Raw genomic sequence first — 11,272 nt, forward strand, 5'->3', positions numbered from 1 at the left:
GACCAGGCGGGGCGGGGCGCCGGTCCTAGGCGGCAGCGGCAGTCTCCTATCATCCGGCGCACAGATCCGGGGGCCTGCATCCCCGGGAGGGCTCCTGGGCGTGCATCCCCCGGATCTGTGCGAGGGATGACAGCTGGCTGCCGCTGCTGGCTGGGACTGATGCTGAAGCCAAGTAAGCCTGGTTTCGCAACTCAAAATGTTTCAAAACTTTCCAAACGTTTCAAGTGCCCTCATTTTGTTTTGAAGTTGTCTCAAAGGCTTTTGTTTCATTTTGATTTCAGTGTTTGAACTCAAAACACGTCGAAACAGCTTCAAGATAAAACACGCAACGAAATTTCGTACAGCCCTAATGTGTATCTATTCATTGAGAAATCAATATTTCTATGACTGTAACTAAATTGACTTTCCCAGCTCTGTAATACTACAGATCACATACTCTTGTCTCCTTAACAGTTTTCAACCTAAGTGCCATAATAAAATATATTCTGTAGCAAAATATATCAATTTTGTAAGTAGTTATTCTGACTTTTGTAGTTTACTTAGAATCTGTGTGTGTGGTGCTGTTATGCTGCTTTGTTCTCTGTTGTAACTTGACTGTTTCCAAATGAAGCTGTAATACTGTTTACACTAGGCATGTCAAGAGTGCTAGTTTAATACAGGAAGTGTATAAATGATGAATGGATGATGTATGAGGTGAGTGGGTAAAACATACCAAAACAGGAGAAGTTGCTCTGGTATTTTTTTTATTAAAATCAAAAAGTAAAAAGTGTGTCTACTGTATAAGTGATGCTTTGCATTTATTTTGGTGATTTTTTTATTCATGTAATAATTCTGTTTTTCCTTCCAGATGATTTAAGTTAAAATGTGGATTTTTTAAACTTCTTTTGAGATGTATTATGTACCGTATTTTTAGAAATCTTATTTTTAAATAAAAATTTTAAAAATGAAGTTTTTGTTTTCCTTGTGCATCATTTCAAATTCCATTTAAATCACCACAGATAGTTTGCTGATATTTTCTCTCTCTCAGATTTGCACCATATTTATTTGTCTTATAATCCTGAAAATATGAATTTTGATATGATTTTGATGGGTACGTTAAAGGCCGTGTTTTTACTAGGAGTCCTTTACTTGTATAGGAACACTGGTATACTATACTGGCAAAATGTTCTAGTGTAGACACAGATGTGCCCTGCCTGTGAAACAAGCTAAACTAGTGAAAATTAGAGGTGCACCGATACATCAGTCTGATATTGGATTGGCACCAATATAAAGAAAATTGTCTGTATCGGAAATTTTCCTGATGCGCCCAATAATTTGTCCTATAAACACATGTGCATGTGCGCAGGCATAGCACAGCACATAAGCAGCTAGGAGCACAGCCAGCAGCATGAAGAGTGTGTGAAGTGGGAAGTATTCGATTTGGATTCAAATTCAGCCCGATTCAGGGGACAGTGATTCGAGTCGCTGATTTGGATCACTGTCCCAATTTGATTCTGATTTGGAGAATCAGCGATTCGGCCATAGACACAGCTTTATATGTTTTTCTTTTCATGGCTCGTGAATGCTGAGAGGTTGGGGCAGATGGAGCATCCCATGGGAGCATAAGGGACTGTCCCCCCCTTGGATGCTCCAGCTCGGCGATTGGTGCGGTGGGACTCTGGGTGACCCCCAGACCCAGGAGGCACCAGTCGCCAAGCCAGGGGGCGGGGGAGTCCCCCACACGCTCCGCAGAAGACCCAGAAGTGGACCGGAAGTACTTCTGGTCCACTTCCGGGTCTGCTGCCAAGCACACGGGGGAAGGAACCCCCCGATGCTCCCATGGGACGCTCCATCTGCCGCACCATCTCGGTATTCACGAGCCATGACCGGTACCTTGAGGTACATAGAAAAAACATATAAAGCTGTGTGTGTAACCAAATCATTGAATCTCTCCAAACTGAATTGGAGACTTTTGATTCGATTCAGAGAGACTAATGGGTCTGATTCGATTCAGATTTGGAGATTTGTCCGTTGAATCTGTTCTGAATCGAATCAGCGGCCAAAGCTTCGCACAGCCCTAGTGGAGAGCTGCCTGCAGTTGGTAAGTCTGTGGTGGAAGGGGCGGGGGCGCAGATCAAGGTTCCCAGCAGTGAGGGAGGGAGTGGGGCTGCGACAGGCGCTTCCCAGCTAGGGTGGGGAGGGGTGTGGGACAGAGCCACAAACGGCACATCCAAGGGATGGGGAGGGCCATGTGTGTCCCATGGATCTGTGTGGCTCAGGGCAGGCTGCAGCTGGAGGCTGAGGTCAGGGCTGGGGTGGGACAAAGCTGCGGCTTGTCTGGGTGGCATGGGAAGTGGGGGTGGCTCCCACCACTGAGCGCAGCTCATCCAGTGCTCATCTGGTGGTTCCTGCCGCTGCTCCCACTGCTCATCCAGGAGGGCATGGGAGGGGAACATGTGCACGGGGCAGGCTGGGTCCGGGGCTGCGCTGAGCTCTTCCTAGCTGGGCGGAACTGGGGACATGCCCCCTTCTCTGCCCCCATCCCATGCCCTCCTGAACAAGTGGCAGGAGCAGGGCTAAGAGCTGCCAGCAAGCACCGGACAAGCCATGCTCAGTGGCAGGAGCTGCCCTCTCTCCCTTCTCATGCCACCCGGATGAGCCGCAGCTTCGCCAGGCCCCAGGTGCAGCCTGCCACACAGATCTGGAGAAGATGCCTCCCCTCCCACCCCCCTGCATCCTAGAAGACCTGGTAGTGGCTGGGTCCCCTGCTCCTCCCCACCCCCGGCGGGGGGGCTGCCCACCCCGGCTGGGTACTGTCTGCCCCAGCCTCCCTCACTGCGGGGGACTTGATTTGCCCCCCACCACACCACTTCCCTCCCCCATCCCCTTCCACCACACCAGACTTACCAGCTGGATGCAGTTCTTCAAGGTGAAGAGTTGCATACTGGATAGTGGATCAGTATCGGCCAATATACCTCCTTAAACATTGGCTGTCGGTATTGGCTCCAAAAATTTCTATTGGTGCACCTCTAGTGAAAATGCAGTTTTGTAGAATAACTGTCTACCTCAGGTCTTAAGCTAGAACAGTTAAACCAATTATGGCTTATCATTCCTGTAGCTACATGAAGAATCTGTAGTACAGATGTAGTTTAAAGTGTGTATGTTTTGATATGGTCCAAAATAAAATGGAACAAAAAAATATTGCAGCTTTCCCAAATCTTACTATCTCCATTATGGCTAAATTTGTCTTTGTGTACCATATAGTACTTATTCCCTTATTCCCTTCTGAGAACCTTCAGTCCTGTAATAGCAAGTTCTTGGAAGGGAGTCCTGTGCTTAGACTATTGTTTTTCTTGTACTGCCAAAGTGGTCCTGATTTAACCAGAACTATCATAGAATTCCATACACAGAGCAGTTGCAGATTCTGATCTGCCACGAATTAGATATTAGGTTTGGAAGTGGGCAGATCCAAAAAACTCCATAAAGGCAGAGAGTCCATAAATAGTAGACTTACCATGTTGAGTATGGTATTTGAAAAGAATCTTGTCTCTATTCAACTTCAGCATCAGATCATGAAGGCAGCTCACTTTTATGTGGTACAAAAGAATACTGCCTTGACTCTGTGCCCTTCCAGTTGATGACAATGGTGGTTCCCATTTCTTGGTAAAAGGTGGGAAGAGGATAGTGGTACCTACAAAATGATTTGAGGAAGCAGCTAAATTAATTGTGGTTGGGAAGAAATGCCAGGTATATCCATACAGGACACAACAGTAAAATTCAGAGGTACTTCAGTAATCCACTAGCTACAGAACCAGAATTATAGCCATAAAAGCTTTTCAGGCAATTCAAGGCAGTTCATGGCACTACCTTAACATGGCTGCATGGCTTCTGGTTTCACATCTAGTTTGGATATTTCTGTAGGATAAGGCCTTATACCATGTTATCCCCTTTGCACACCACTTAGCAAGTTCATAGATAGCTCATCATTGTCTCAGTACATGTGGACCCACCTTCAGAGCTTCAACACAAGCTAGAAGGAGCATTGGGCCCTGAAATGTGAATGGGGAAAATCAATCAACCACCTGGGATTATTCCAGCAGAATAATTAGCAAAAGAGGAGGGGCAATAGTCCTCCATACAAGGAAATGTTTAAAATATCTGTATTTTGGCACTTCATGAATAACAGCTTAAAAATGCGTAATTGATTATGGTTTCCTGGCATAGGACTTGCTTGTTCTATTTCAAACTAAAAATCTGGTTCTTAGAATAATAGTAATAAAAATCACTTTCATACTGATCCTTCCACAAGAGCAAAAAATTCAACTTGTAAAATGCTGCAATCTGCATAAATTCCAGAGAAAACCATTCCTACTCACTACCAATAATTCCAGTTTTTTCTGTCCTGAGTTTTTTTTATTGGGCCTCTCTTTCCCACATAATAATTTCAAACCTGGTTGATTTCTGCCACTGAATTTATTTATATAACATTTTTCAAATTAGAAATGACCGAATCATGTTTATGCCTCCTTTTTGATGTGTGGAAACTGAAATCTAGTTCTACTTGCTTATAAAAATAAGACTAATATGTATATTGCAATATTTTGAATGTTTAGTGCTGCCCAAAAGATTTCTTGCTTAGTCTAGGACCAGAATGAAATAAAGTGTCCAATAGTACTTTGAGTCTGTAAATTAATTTTGAGAGGCTGCCAGGTAGTCCAGATGAACAAATGCATGCAAACACTGCTGTAGGCTGACCAATTACCCATATGAGCAGCAATTATATTAGTGTGCAAGGGCAATTGGACCCTGTGGACATCCAGCTGAGTAAACAGGCTTGAGGAAGGATGAAGGATGTGTTAGTTTGAACAAAATACAGCTAAACTAATAAAAAAAAAAAAGACCATAACTTGTATCAGTAACAGCACATTCTTTGTATGTCCTCTAGTTACACAATATTTTTCTCATTAGACTTTCCCTATCAAAAACATTCCCTTTGCTGAAGCATTGGTTTGAGATCAGACTTACTGCAATAGACTTTGTAGGAAGTAAACCAAAGTCTTGTGTTTCAACTGCATAGGATTGTATATTAAACAAAATCGACAGGTGCTATGGAGAGAGAATAATTTTTTCAAGCCCCAGTTACAATTTTTCCCCAAATACGACGTTCAAGAGGATCTTGTTGTTTAAGGTATGCTTCATGACCTTAGTTTTTAATAACCTGAAGCTGGCATTTGTCTGTATCCTTGGCCAAAATCACTTCCACAGTTCACTGGGTTTCAGTTGAATGCTATCTTTCCCATTGCTTCCAAGTGGCATAGGGGTATGGTCTGTACAGTAATTTGAGGTTTATATAGATGTAAAATATGATTTTCCTTATTGCTAACCGTAACAGGTATTGAAATGGAGTATGATCCAATGGGTAGACTGCTAGCCAGGAGACTGGTTACAAACTTTGGAGGTGTTTATATTCCTTAGAGACCTCTAAAATTTCCCTAGTTGCCTAGAGTTCTGTTTCTGCACATGCATTCCAGGTGTCTAATTCCTGACTAAGCCCAGCTGGGACTCAGGAACCAGGTGCTCTTCTGGTGTGAAGACCTCTCCCCTCCTCCCCCTTGAGGGGTTCTGGCCTGGAAGGTGTTCTCTGAGCATGCCTAACACACTGACATAATAAGACTACCTGCAAACTGTAGTGGTTTGGACTACCTGCAAACTGCAGTGGATTTTTTTAAAATTCCCCTGGAGGAGGAGGAGCTGGTGTCCACCATTATGGAATAGCCTCGCAGAATACTCTCCAAAGTGGGATGCTCAGATTCAAACTCACCTCTCCCTTTTCCCAAGAGAGTGCTCAAACCTCCACACTAGAGCCTAGGGCATGCATTCTATCCCTTAGATAGAAACTGTGTAGAACATAATTCAAGATGCATCCAAGCAGAGGGAGGAGCACACACAAGAGGGGATCAGGACTGTAGCCTAGTGGTTAGGAAGCTCAGCTGGGAGTACAGAATCCTGGATTCTGGGCTCTACTTCCAATGCAGTTTTTATATTTTATTCAGTAATTATTGAATGTAAATTGGAAATAGTTTAAACGAAAGAGTCCTGGAAGTAGGGACTAGAACACAGGGCTGACTTCTCAGCGACAGTCGGGTTCTTTGTGTGTCCTCCCTCTGGACATGCAAATCTTTCTTTTCTGCAGACTGGCACTGCTTTAGTAGTAGTGGGTAGAATGTCACCTGGATTATCAATGGAAATTGCTAATATTAGTTTATTTGAAGTAGATATTCAGATGTGCTCCTTGTTGGCCTAATTGTTCTCCCATTGAAGTTAAAGATCAAAAACTTGAAAAGCCCATCTTTGTATCTGTTCTGTAAAAATAAATGATGTGACACTGTTAGATTTTGTGCAGAGCTAACTCCTGGAAATGTCTTGCTACTGTTACTGTCCCCTTGTGTTTTGTCAATCTGGATTTCATCTTTATTATGCATAAAATAAGTGCCAGTGGGCTTCCAGTCTAGATTACAACAAAATCCAGCAAGTCCTTATGGCAGATAAAGGTGGTACGAAAAAGAAGATGACAGAAATGACAGATCAGAACTATGTGGCTGTTCAGACTAAGTACAATGAATGGGCTATAATTAAAAACCCCAAACTCCACAAATCTGGACTAATAGTGACATCCCCAATCTCACTACCAATTTGCTGAAAAAACACCTGAATTTTGATCATTTCTGTAAATCAGTCTTTTGCATTGGCACGAAAATAGCAACCTAACTTGGGCACCTTTTAACTCTGAGATCACAAATTCCATTTATATAGGAGTCTAAAAATCTGAAACATTCATCCTGAGGAGACAAGCAAACACTCTGGAGAATGTGGTTCTACTTTATAGTTATTTAATATCCTGTTTGAAACCTCTTTAAACATTTTTAAAATGCTGCATTCTGGAGCCATCTATCTTGTAAGAAGTGAGAAACGGAGCTGGAAGTGATCAGTGGGACAAGTATGCGGCTGCAGTTTCATTTTATCATGCGAACAGTGGTAGCCCTTGTCCACCAGACTCTTCATTCATACCAGTCTGCCTTCTACTTTTAGGGTTGACAGAAGTCCAATTAACTGTGCGCTTACATTTATTCATTGTTTTATCATGTTGTACCATTTAAAAACAAAAGCTTGCTGAAGCTTCAAAATGCCTGTCAATTAATTGCTCCACATATACTAAATAATTTGTCGGTCAATGATTGGTGTATTTTTCTTTTAGTTAGTATTTTTATTTATGTTTTCTCACACACAACACAATTAGAGAAATTATAGCAATCATTTTTAAAAATTTGTGTCTTTTTTTTTTATGGCTGTATTGATTGCAAAAGAAAGGGAAAAAGTGACTGTAGGGTAGATAAATGTTGCTTTGAACAAAAAGGCAGGGCTTTTATCCTCAAAACATAGAAACAATGGGAGCCTTATACACCTCGTTCCCCTGGCAACCCTACTACTAAAACAAAGTAAAAAGGGGAATGTCTTTGTGCAAGAGAAAATAAAGAACAATTCATAACTGTAGTGAGTGGGACATTTGCTCTAACGTCTGATCCGGGCCTGGCTGAAAGGTATTCACATTTCACTAAAGGAAAGTCATCCTGTTAGAAAGGAGGACCTCAGGGAGGGTAAGGTTTGTATTGATGTGCAGTAACCTATGACATTGCAGAGAACTAAGCATATCACTTGAAAGCTGTAAGCAGCTGTGTCCTTAGCAGGTACTTAACTAAGAGTAAAAGAGGTACTGCGAGAATATAGAGGACAGAGGCTAGCTTATGTGAATAAATATAAAGTCTTATTTTTATCTATATATGCACGAAAGAGCCTCCAACTAGGGTCTGCTTCACAAGTGAGCTTTGCAACTTTGATTTCTCAAGGCTAATGAAGGCAACTCTGTTTATTGGCTGTTCTGTGCTTTTCTATGCTGCTGACACTCTCTCCATAGAATATTTTGGCTTTAACACTTTTCTGACCCACATGTCATTTTCTGTCCTGCTGGCTCATATACAGAAAAGTCCACAGGGTGTTAACTTTGTTTTCAGGGCAACATTTGAAGGCAGAAGAGATTGAAAACTAAAGCAAAATTTGAAACAACCAGTAGCCAGGGGCAATTACAAATTTCTCTACTATTGTTTATTTTTATGTTCAGCTGGTGCCTCATGCTCAAGCTCTATTTTGTTTCAGTTGATGAGTCAACAAGGCTGCGTCCAGACAAGCATAGCTGTGCGGTATGCAGCTCCACAGACATATCTGTGGCGCCACATACTGCACGTTCAGTTCGCTGCACTGCAAGTTAGCAGTGTAGAGGGTTTTGTTTTGTTTTTTTTTACCCCTGGATATCTAGGGGTCAAAAAAACCCCCAGGGAAAACAAAAGTAGAGCAGCGCACACATGGGCAGCATGGGCTGCTCAAAAGCAGAGCTGGGCTGCCCAGAGCCATGCTGCAGGTGCCAGCCAGGCTCTGTGTGGCAGAATCGCTGCTGCTGCAGCCCTGGGAAGCCCCCAGGACCTCAGGTAAGGCTGCTGGGGCCAGCCCAGTGCTGGTCCCAACATCCCCTACTGCCGCCAGGGGTAACTTGCACCAGAGCACATGTGGTACAGGCATTCCCCAGGGACAAGTAGCGGCAACGCAAGGTGTGCCGCTGCTAGCTGCCCCCAGGGAACCAAACGTCCACACCATGTGTGGATGCGGCCCAAGAGTGTAAAGTGTCTAAGCAGTCTTGGAGGCAGTAACAGTAATTAAGCAAAAGGGTAGTGTGCCCAGGAAAGGTTCTTTGAAACCTTTGCCTGTCTGTTCCCTCAGGACAGTATCATCCTTGCTTGTGTTTCATTGGAGCAGATGCACAGAATCATGGATTTTAAGTCCAGGAAGGACCACTAGATTATTTAGCCTGAGTTCCTGTATAATACCGGCCATAACATTTCAACCAATTATTCTTGCATTGATTCCATAACTTGGATTTCACAGAAGCTTGTCTTTTAGAAAGTTCTTTGGTTTTGATGTGATGACATAGAGATTTCATCACTTCCCAGTAGTTAATCACCTTCACTGTAAACCTGTCTTATTTCCAAGTTGTATTTGTCAAATTTTCTTCCAGCCATTGGTTGGTGTAATATTTCTCTCTGCTAATTAAAAAAAATTCCTTTTGGTGTCAATATTTTTCTCCAGCTGTAGGTACTTCTGCAGTGGGCACAAGTCACCTTTCAGAGGACTTTTTGGCAATCTAAATAGATTTTGCTCCTTCAGCTTCACTACAGGGCATTTTTCTCCAGACCTTGAAACATTTGGTTCTTCTCTGCATCTGCTTCAGATTTTTAACATCTTATTAAAAATGAGGACATCAGCATTGGACACAGTATTCCAGCACTGGCCTCAGTAATGCCCTAGACTAGAAAGAGGTAAAACTTTGGTTTCTACTCTCTCTTCTCCTGTTTATACATCCAAGTATAGTAGCCCCCCCTTTACTCACCCTAGTGTTCCACTGGAACCTCATGTTTAGTTACTTGCCTATGATTACCCTAAACTAAACCCTTTTCAGAGTCACTGATCTCCAGGACACCACCTGTTTCTGTATGTATAAACTAGGTGCATCTACATGCACAACTAGCACATAGAAATAAACTCCGATGCAGTTGGTGCTGGAATTTATTTCTCCTGGGTGCAGTGTTTACATGTGTGTCTGGGACTGCAGCATGTTGAGGCTGGCAGGGAACCCGGGGGATCAGTCTGCCAGGGCTGCTCCGTCCCAGCTCAGTATGCTGCAGAAGAGCTGGCTAGGGCACAAGGGTGCTGCAGTGTGGGGCCAGTTGACCAATTCGTCAGCCATTTAATGTGTGCTTTATTGATATTGCATAATGTTAATATTAAATTAGGATTAAAACACTGAAGAAAATAACAAAATAGCATATTTTTGGTGGACATCTAGTTAAGATTAGCTTACTGCCATCTCTGGAGGTTTTCAAGAATAGGTTGGATAAGCATCAGTCAGGGATGATCTAGGACAGGGCTGTCCAACTTCTAGCCCCCAGGGGCCACATGCACTTCTGGTGCAGCCAGCAAAGCCATATAGATGCTTCCTCTACCCACCACTGCACCACCCGGGCATCCTCTCTCCATTGCTGCACTATGCAGACACAGTCCCCACCTCCACCAGGTGCAGCCTCAGACTCAGCTGTTGCTGTCCACACTGCTGCCTCTGCAGCAAAAGCAGTAAGTGGCAGCCAGGGGAAGGAGAGGGGAGCCTACAGACTCCAGGTGTTGTTGCAGCAAGAGATATGGGGCTTGTGATAGTTGGGTGAGAGTCTTGGGGCTGTACATTAACCGTTCACAGCCTGCATATGGCCAGCCAGTTGGACAGCCCTGATTGGGGAGTACCTATGTCTGAAGTGCTCTATAAAGAATGGCAGTGAGAAGCCCAGGAGCTGCCCCTCTTCCCCATGTATCTCTGCAGCCCAGAGCATATGGATAATGGAGAAGACTATTCTGAGCAGCAGAAGAACGAAGCAGAGGTCCACAACTGGTGGAACTATAAAAGGGGATTAAAAGAGCTGGGATAAGTTTAGGGAGGGGATACAGAATGAAGAGTTCTGGTTGTCCAGTAAGAGGGTGTGATGTGTGGAATTATGCATTGCAGAGCAGAACAGGATATTGGGTTTTCCCCATGGTTCTGGGCTTTGCTGGTTGCCACATAGGAATTTTTGTCTTTCTGTTCCTACAGGTGTCACAGGGTTTTTTTTCTACCTTCTTCAGATGTATGCATGCTGGCTGCAGCCAAGGCTGAGGATTTTGACTGGGGTGTGCCAGTGCTCCTGCTGGAACTAAAACGCAGATGTTCCTGGTAAAAGGGTCTATTCCCTCTGCTCAGCACCATATCAATTACTACATTTGGGATCAGGAAAGAATTTTACCCCATGGTCAGCTTGGTACAGACTGTTGGGGGTTTTTCCTTCCTCTGTGGTGGTAGGTAGGGGCATCTTGAGTGTATTTTTACATGGCTTACAGCAGCAGGACACTGGCTGTTGTCCCCCTACTCTAATTGTGGCAGGTTAAGGTGCTATGTATTATAGTTGTGAGACGGGATTGATTGCATCATTTTAGTAGTTTAGACAAGGACTTGTAGGGATGGCTTGGACCAAAATGACCTGCCTCAATTAGGGGGTTGGGCTAGATGACCTCCTGGAGGTCTGATCCAGTACTGTTTTCTATGATTTTGTGATTCTATGAAAATTGGAATTTTAGAGTTTTACAAAATGACGGCTTTTGACCT

General features: G+C 43.6%; 1 protein-coding gene across 1 annotated transcript in view; it reads left to right on the plus strand.

Annotated features, from left to right (window-relative positions):
* ZDHHC21 (zinc finger DHHC-type containing 21) overlaps positions 1-9,249 on the plus strand; it is an 81,504-nt gene extending 72,255 nt beyond the window's left edge. Inside the window, exon 11 of the mRNA XM_025215540.1 lies at positions 9,175-9,249. The gene's annotated coding sequence lies outside the window, so the exon portion shown is untranslated. The remainder of the gene's footprint in view (positions 1-9,174) is intronic.
* Positions 9,250-11,272: the final 2,023 nt, after the last annotated feature.

This window comes from Alligator sinensis, unplaced genomic scaffold, assembly GCF_000455745.1.
Source record: "Alligator sinensis unplaced genomic scaffold, ASM45574v1 scaffold185_1, whole genome shotgun sequence".
NCBI lineage: Eukaryota > Metazoa > Chordata > Crocodylia > Alligatoridae > Alligator > Alligator sinensis.